Source organism: Dipodomys spectabilis, unplaced genomic scaffold, assembly GCF_019054845.1.
Source record: "Dipodomys spectabilis isolate Male_0828 unplaced genomic scaffold, ASM1905484v1 ptg000166l, whole genome shotgun sequence".
Classification (NCBI taxonomy): domain Eukaryota; kingdom Metazoa; phylum Chordata; class Mammalia; order Rodentia; family Heteromyidae; genus Dipodomys; species Dipodomys spectabilis.
Genome location: NW_024870843.1, coordinates 1,098,699 through 1,108,194, shown reverse-complemented (window position 1 = coordinate 1,108,194; position 9,496 = coordinate 1,098,699).

Genomic DNA, 9,496 nt, shown 5'->3' with positions numbered 1-9,496 from the left:
AAAAACAAAGTAGAGAGTCTTGACAGCAGGTTAGACCATGCAGAAGATCGAATCTCAGGGATTGAAGACAGCCTAGATATTATGGAGAAAGAACATACAACCATCCAAGACAAGTCCAAGAAATATGATAGATCAATCCAACACCTGGAAGACACCATCAGAAGGCCTAATCTAAGGATAATGGGTGTAGAGGAGCACCCAGAAACAGAAGTTAATGATCTAGGAAATTTGTTTAACAGGATCCTAGCAGAGAACTTCCCAAACATGCAAAAAGATAGGCCTGTTCAGATACAAGAAGCCTTTAGAACCCCAAATAGACCAGACCAGAATAGTACATCCCACCGTCACATTATAATCCACACTGGATCAACTCAGACCAAGGAAAAGATCCTTAAAGCTGTCAAGGAGAAAAGGGTAATCACCTATTAAGGGAAACCAATTAGAATCACCTCAGATTTCTCAGCAGAGACAATCAAAGCAAGAAGAGCCTGGAATGACATATGCCGTGCACTACAAACAACTATCAACCAAGAATACTGTACCCAGCTAAACTCTACTCTCTAACTGAAGGCCAAATAAAAACCTTCCAGCCCAAAGAAAAATTGAAACAATGCATCTCCACCAAACCAGCCCTACAAAAGATTCTTAAAGATGTCCTACACATAGAAAACCAACAAGACCGCAATTAAGGACAAGAAACTGCACCCAAACTGAGAATCCAAGAACCATAGGAAGAACGCAGTTTTCGCAGCCCCAAGAAGGTAGATAACATGGCAGGAACTACCAAATACCTCTCAGTCCTATCTCTTAACGTTAACGGAGTGAACTCTCCAATTAAGCGCCCTAGGCTGTCTAGTTGGATTAAAAAACAAGACCCTGGAAGTGGCGCTGTAGCTCAAGTGGTAGAGCGCTCGCCTTGAGCTGAAGAGCTGAGGGACAGCGCCCAGGCCCAGAGTTCAAGCCCCACGACCGACAAAAAAAAAAAAAAAAAAAAAAACAAGACCCTTCTATCTGCTGCCTGCAGGAGTCACATCTTGCCTGTAAACACAAACACATTTTCAATGTTAAAGGCTGGAACAAAATCTACCAAGCAAACGGCCCCCATAAACAGGCGGGATTTGCAATCCTAATATCAGATAAAATAGACCAAATTAAAATTCGTGAGCAGAGATAAAGAAGGTCGCTACATACTAATTAAAGGATCTCTCCTTCAGGAGGATACTACAATTCTAAATATCTATTCGCCAAACAATGGAGCACCCAAATTTATCAAAGAAACACTATTTTCCCTCAAATCCCATATAGATCCAAAGACATTAATTGTTGGGGATTTTAACACACCACTCTCCCCACTAGATAGATCAACTCGGCAAAAACTCAACAGAGAAACCGCAGATCTAAACAGCTGCATAGATCAACTAGACTTAACAGACATCTACCGAACATTTCACCGAGCAGCATCAGAATACACGTTTTTCTCAGCAGAACATGGAACGTTTTCTAAAATAGACCACATTTTAGGCCACAAAGCAAACTTGTCTAAATTCAGAAACATTGAAGTTATACCTTGCATTCTCTCTGACCACAAGGGAATAAAATTAGAACTCAACACCCAAAGCCAACAAAGAAAGTCCGGCATCACATGGAGGCTGAACAACACACTGCTGAATCATGAGTGGGTCATGGAAGAGATTAGAAAGGAAATTCAAATGTTCATGCTATTCAACAAAAATGAACACACAAATTACCAGCTCCTCTGGGACACAGCAAAGGCAGTACTCAGAGGCAAGTTTATAGCTCTGAGCTCCCACATCAACAAATTGGAGAGATCTGAAACTAACAATTTAATGACACATCTAACCTTCCTTGAAAAAGAGCAGGAAGATAAACCCCAATCCAGTAGACGGAAAGAAATAATCAAAATTAAATCAGAATTAAATGAATTAGAATCCAAAAAAACTATAGAAAGAATCAACAAAACAAAGAGTTGGTTCTTCGAAAAACTTAACAAAATTGACAGACCCTTAGCAAATCTTATCAGAAAAAGAAGAGAACACACCCAAATTAATAAACTCAGAGATGAGAATGGAAACATCACCATGGAAACAACCAAGATTCAGAATATTATAAGGGAATACTTCTCAAAACTTTATGCTAATAAGTTTGAGAACTTGACAGAAATGGACTCTTCCTAGCAAACATTGACATGCCAAAACTAAACCAAGATGAGTTAAACTATCTTAACAGGCCCATATCAAGCATTGAAATAGAAACAGCAATAAGAGACCTCCCAGCTAAGAAAAGTCCAGGACCAGATGGTTTTACAGCGGAATTTTACAAGGTCTTCAAAGCAGAGCACACACCAATTCTCCTCCAACTCTTCAATGAAATTGAACGAGAAAGCTCACTACCGAACACATTCTATGAAGCCATCATAACCCTCATCCCAAAACCAGGCAGGGACTCATCAAAGAAAGAGAACTATAGACCCATTTCTTTGATGAATATTGATGCAAAACTTCTCAACAAAATTTTGGCCGACCGACTTAAACAATACATCCAAAAAATCATACACTACGATCAAACAGGATTCATTTCAGGGATGCAAAGCTGGTTCAATATACGCAAATCATTTAATATTATTCATCACATCAACAGGAGCAAGAATAAGAACCACATGGTTATCTCAATAGACGCAGAAAAAGCATTCGACAAGATGCAACACCCCTTTATGATGAAGGTTTTGGAAAAATTAAGAATCCATGGAACATTCCTCAATACAATAAAGGCTGTATATGACAAACCTACAGCCAGCATTATACTTAATAGAGAAAAACTAAAGCCATTTCCTCTTAACTCAGGAACAAGGCAAGGATGCCCACTCTCTCCACTTCTCTTCAATCTAGTATTAGAATGCCTAGCTACAGCGATAAGACAAGATACAGACATAAAGGGGATCCAAGTAGGGAAAGAAGTAATAAAACTCTCCCTCTTTGCAGATGACATGATCTTGTACTTAAAGAATCCCATAGACTCCACTCCCAAATTACTCAAGCTGATTCAAAACTTTGGCAAAGTAGCAGGGTATAAAATTAACCCCCCAAAATCAATGGCTTTTCTGTATGCCAACAATGAGAAAAGTGTGGCTGAAATTAGGAAAGCAACTCTATTTGTAATAGCCCCACAAAAAATAAAATACCTAGGAATTAACTTAACTAAAGAAGTGACGGACCTCTATGATGAAAACTTTAAAATCTTGAAAAAGGAAATCAACACAGAACTTAAAAAATGGCAAAACCTCCCATGCTCCTGGATTGGAAATATTAACATTGTGAAAATGGCAATACTTCCCAAGGCTATCTACAAATTCAACGCAATACCTATCAAAATTCCACCCTCATTCTTCAAGGAAATAGAAGAGGCAATCCAAAAATTCATATGGAGCAATAAAAGACCCCAAATAGCAAAAACGCTCCTCAACGGAAAGAACACTGCTGGAGGAATATCAATACCAAATTTCAAACTCTACTATAAAGCCATAGTAATCAAAACAGCTTGTCATTGGCATAAGAACAGAACTCAGGACCAATGGAATAGAATTGAAAACCCAGAAATGAACCTACAGACCTATAGCCATCTAATCTTCGATAAGGGAGCTAAAACAATAGAATGGAAGACAGACAGCCTCTTCAGTAAATGGTGCTGGCAAAACTGGTTAACTACATGTAGAAAACTAAAGCTAGATCCTTATATATCACCCTGCACCAGAATCAAGTCCAAATGGATCAAAGACCTTCAACTCAAAGCAGACACTCTGAAAACATTACAGGATGGAATAGGAGAAACCTTAGGTCTCCTTGGCTCAGGCCGAAATTTTCTGAATAGAGACCCGGACAAATGGGATTGCATAAGGTTGCAGAGCTTCTGCAGGACAAATGACATAGCTAGCAAGATCAATAGAAAGCCCACGGATTGGGAGAAGATCTTTACTAGCCATACAACGGACAAGGGTCTCATATCTAAAATATACTTGGAACTCAAAAAATTAAAACCCCCAACAACAAATCCTCAAAGAAACAACTGCCCAATAAGTAAGCGGGCGAAAGGCTTAGAAGCTTCTCTGAAGAAGAAAGAAGGATGACCAATAGACACATGAAGAAATGTTCAACATCCCTAGCCATAAAAGAAATGCAAATCAAAACAACATTGAGATATCACCTCACTCCAGTTAGAACAGCAAAAATCAAGAACTCTAACAACAACAGATGCTGGAGGGGATGTGGACAGAGAGGAACCTTACTTCATTGTTGGTGGGAATGTAAACTTGTTCAACCACTTTGGAAAGCAGTATGGAGGTTCCTCAAAAGACTTCACATAGAACTCCCCTATGACCCAGCAATCCCACTTTTGGGCATTTACCCTAATGTTTACAAAAAAGACCACACTAAAGCTACCAGCACAACTATGTTTATTGCAGCATTATTTACCATAGCTAAGATATGGAAGCAACCCAAATGCCCCTCTATAGATGTATGGATCAAGAAAATGTGGTATATATACACAATGGAATTCTATGCCTCCATCAGAAAGAATGACATTTCCCCATTTGTTAGGAAATGGAAAGGCTTGGAAAAAATTATATTAAGTGAAGTAAGCCAGGCCCAAAGAAACATAGGTCCCATGGTTTCCCTTATTTGCAATATCTAGTATAGGTATGAGTCAAGCGGAAAAAATCAGAGAATGTGATGTTAGGAAAACGAACCCTCAAATATGTATTTTAATGTTTTTGTTTCTTTCATGCATGTGTTTCTAACGCATTTATAAGATTATTTCTTTGTTGCTTTGTATGTCCCTCCCCCACAATGTAACCCCTTCTTTCACTATATTTGATGTCAGTATAACATGTGGAGGAGATGGGGACAAACAAGTCGTTTAAGGATTCAGGTGGACCTGTTGCAACAATGAGAAGTACAAAATGTCATGTCAAAACCAGCTTTACAATGTCGTTGTGGGGGGGGAGGAGAGGGGTATGATTGGATGGGGAGGAGGGGGCAGGCTGGGAAGGGAGGTGAAGGGTAAACAAAGGAGGAGGCTGCAATGCTTGGTAAGAAATGTATGCATTATCCTGACCATGTAATTGTAACCCCTCTCTACAGTAAGTTCTCAAATAAAATAAAATAAAATTTAAAAAAATTCTTCACACAATATGCAAAATACCTAAAAATATGTTTTTGGTGTTGGCTAAAATTTCTTTGTAAACTACAGCTTCAAAAACAAAGATGTGATTTCTGTTTATTTTGAGTTTTTTTTTTGTCTGTTTTTTGAGTTTATGCAGAGATAACCCTATCAAAAAATGTATGTGATAACTGGAATATCTAGGAATTATATATTACTTATACGTAATTGATAAACTTTTCTGGAAGAAATTTTTAGCAAATGATAGAAAACACAAATCTATGCATCTGCATTTTATGATAGCCATATGTTACTTGCTCAATTTAATTGCTTTTATCTACTTTGATAGAAAAAAGTATTCTCAGGATAAGAGCCAATAACGTGACAAGAAAGAGAATACACAATCATCTTGATTTATTTGTGAAAAAACAAATTAAATAAAACAATTCCACTTAAGCGACTCCATTATTAGTATCTATGAAGATGATCCTGTATGCCAACATCCATTGACTTTTTGGAATTTTAATTTCTACGAACATATGAAAATTACAATAAGAAAACAAATATAGTCTTAGAGCAAACCAGCCTAGGAATAATTTTCTTAATTGTTTTGAAATTACAAAATAATTAATACCATTAAAATTATCCTTTCTTATGGAAATCATTTTAAAATGTTTATCACTTATTATAATTCAAATACCAAGCAAGAGTAATTTTACAGAATAATTACAAATATCATTTTATTACTATCAAAAAATAGAATAAAAGACCAGTCCCAATATATTATCAATATTCTTAATTTCGAATCATTACCTAAATATCTTAAACAATCTAAATAGTCATGTCTTTATCATAGACGTACATATTCTATACTTTTTACATAACATTTTCCATGGGCATGTATTCATGTTTCTAAAAAATGTTCAGAGCAGGTAAAAGATGCTTCTGTGAAATTAATGTGATATATTTTGTTGTTGTTATTGATGTTGTTTACAAGGTTAAGCATTGTTCCTAAGCCATGTTGTGCTCAAAGCCAGCACTCTACAACTTGAGGCAAAGAGCTAATTCCTGTTTTTAGTGGTTAATTGGAGATTAGAATCTAACAAGCACTTTTCTGTCTGGGCTAGTTTCGAACACAATTCTAAGACCTCATTACCTAGAATAGCGAGTCACTGGCACTTGGTTTAATGTATTTTTTTATTTTTAATTATGTTTCAAGATTTTTGTTTCACTATAATATACATTGTTCTACACATAAATTTAGATATATGTATATATTTCTGATTACAAATAATCTCTAAAAATGTATGTCTTTCTACACATAATATATATACAAATATATTTCTGAATACAGACTCCCTCTAAAACTTTTTATGATACTATTTTCTACCTTTTTATTTCAAAGATATACAGTCTATTTTTCCAAAAGTTTCCTAGAATAAAATAACTAATATTTCAATAGAATGTAGCGTTTATTACTTTTAAGGTAATTTTAGATATACACATGATATTGTATTAATATTTATAGTATATTACTTGAAATAATTCTGTTCAAACTCTTAAATATTTGTGTGTAGTGGTGGGGAGAGAGGAAGTTAGTTTATACTGGTTAGGAAATTGCAATACTTCAAAAATCTATTATATAATTTGTTTTAAGCCCATAGTGAAGATACCTGTTATGGTTTAGTTTTTTTTGTTTCTTTGTTCAAAATTTTAATATGGATGAATGCACAGTGATAACCTGAAAATTATTAATCAAAAGACAAATAATCACAAAATCATAGATACATATCAGAGTTTCAATAACACTTATGATGCTAATAATAATTTTGATGAGGATGATGATGGCCATAGTGTACCCTGATAATGACAATGTTGTGATTGAAATGGAAAAAACTTTATACATTTTTGAAGCTATATTTCCCACATTGAATATATAGTACTAAATAGCATTGGATTACATACAATAAGAATATCAAGGGGAGAGTTTCAATATCAAGAAATACTATCACATAAACAGGTAGAGACAGTAAAAACCCTAATGTTATTCCTGCAGTCTCTCTAATGTATACACACTTTTCTTCCTGGTATTAATTTCTTATAAATAAAATTATTTATTTCCACATTTTGGTGGACTAAGATGTAGTTTTCAGCTTAGTGTGATTAGTTCAAAAACATTCTCATATTGATATAATTCAAAAACCAATGTTTCCAGTGATATATTAAGGGTATGTTCTTCAATATATCTGAAAAAACATGACACTATTTACATAGTACCATTTACATATCTGTAGTTACCTTAAAAGGACATAGACCTTAGAGCCAGGAGGTGAAATTTATTTTAATTTCTGCAGGAAACAATTTGTGACTTTATACCAACAAACTGAATTTGACTATTTCCTTATTTGTAAGGTAAGGTGGAAAATGTAAGGACTCTTTACTTTTCTTTTTTCTTGCTCTAGAAGTCAACACATATATTCTTCATTATTTCTGGTAGATTACATCCATTTATAGATGAGAAATGTAAGGCCAACAGTCAATGTAGTGAGTAAATACTGATATCAGAATTTGTGTCTGAGCACTTCACTCTGTGTGCTTACAAAGAGAGTGATTTGCTGATGGAGAGGACCAATATGAAAAGACTATGGGGAAAAAGCATACTTTGGAAATGTTTGTTTTAGGACTAGGTGACAGTGTTGAGTAAATGAAACAGGGTGGTGTCAGGGGCATAAAAAGGAGTATATAGAAATCATTTGAGTGGGGGCTGGGAAGGTGGCTCAGTGGTAGAGCGTTTGCCTTGCATGCATGAGGCCATGGGTTCGATTTCTCAGCACCACATAAGCAGAGAAAGAAAGTCGGAAGTGGTGCTGTGGCTCAAGTGGTAGAGTGCTAGTCTTGAGATGAAGAACTGAGGGACAGCGCCAGGCTGAGTTCAGGCCCCATGACCGGAACCACCCAAACAATAGAAATCATTTGAGTGACAGAAACTGAGAAAATCTTGATCATTCATCTTATCTAATGGGAGGGAGTAGGGTAAGAAGAAATCTAATGTGCTTCCACACGTTTGGCTGGCAACTGTGTTAGTGCTACTCTTAGTTATAAGGACCACAGTTGGAAATGATGGATTTGGGGAAAAAATCTGATAGTTCTAAAGTTTAGATGCAAAGATGGGTCTGTTTAGACATCATCAAAATATCCACGACCATGAATATGAAAAAGAATAATGAAATTGGGGGCATTATTGAAGGGGAAAGGAAAAGGAAAGTTCTGACACAGGTGTGAGTAATGTGGGCACCACTGTAGACAAGATTGGAAGAAAGTGATAAATAAGGAAATAAAAAAGTAATAAACACAAATTTACAGAAGTAAAGGAAGGAATTTGCAAGAAGATATTGAAAGAAATATGCTATTTGGATTTGAAAAGTAAAAGGACATAGACAAGTTCAATAAGAACATTGTTTTGGTGAAAGTCACATTGATAAAATTTTGGGATACGAATATGAAGCCATAAAATTCTGGATCCATAAATTCAACAGGTCCTCTTGATTTTAAATGTTGGGAACCAATGCTTTTATCCTGACCTTAGAAGAATTATACAGATATAACTGTCATGAACTTTACTCATAGGTATTGTATGAATATTTTTGAAGACTTTGTTTATTCAGGAGTTTATAGATTGAACTACAGCACAGACAAGCCTAATTTGGCCTACAGTTCCAAAGTGTGGCCCATGTATCCACATCAGTTTGGGGTTTTATTGAAATATCTTTAGATATATTTGGATGTCTTATCAGCCTATTCATTATAAATGTAGGACAAATAACACCAAGTATTAGGTTGAACATACAGCATTACTGATGTGACTAAAGACTCCTCGAATTGATTCTTCTTTAGAATAGAAAATGCCTCACTATCCACTGACACATCATAACTGCCATATACTCTATTTAACTCTAGTTCTTGTTAGGGATATCTCCATGTTGAAATAACCCTGTCAATCAACCTGCCACAAATTCTTATATGTAGGGCATGCTTTTATAAATAATTAGCTCTAGATTTTGTGGCTATTTATATTTCTCATGGGAAAACTAATGAGCTCCACGGAAACTGACCTAAGGAGACTTTCAATTCTAATATCATTTTGTCTCAAAATGCTTTAAATTCTACATCCTCTAATATCGGCATAGGGTTACACAGTGGAACTTTTCTCCTCAAAGAGTGAGTACTACCCTATTGCTTAATATGGACAAAGTATTTTCATACATAGACTGGTCTTGTGCAAACAAGAAGTGGTAGTTGAACAATGTTCTTAGAAGTTTGT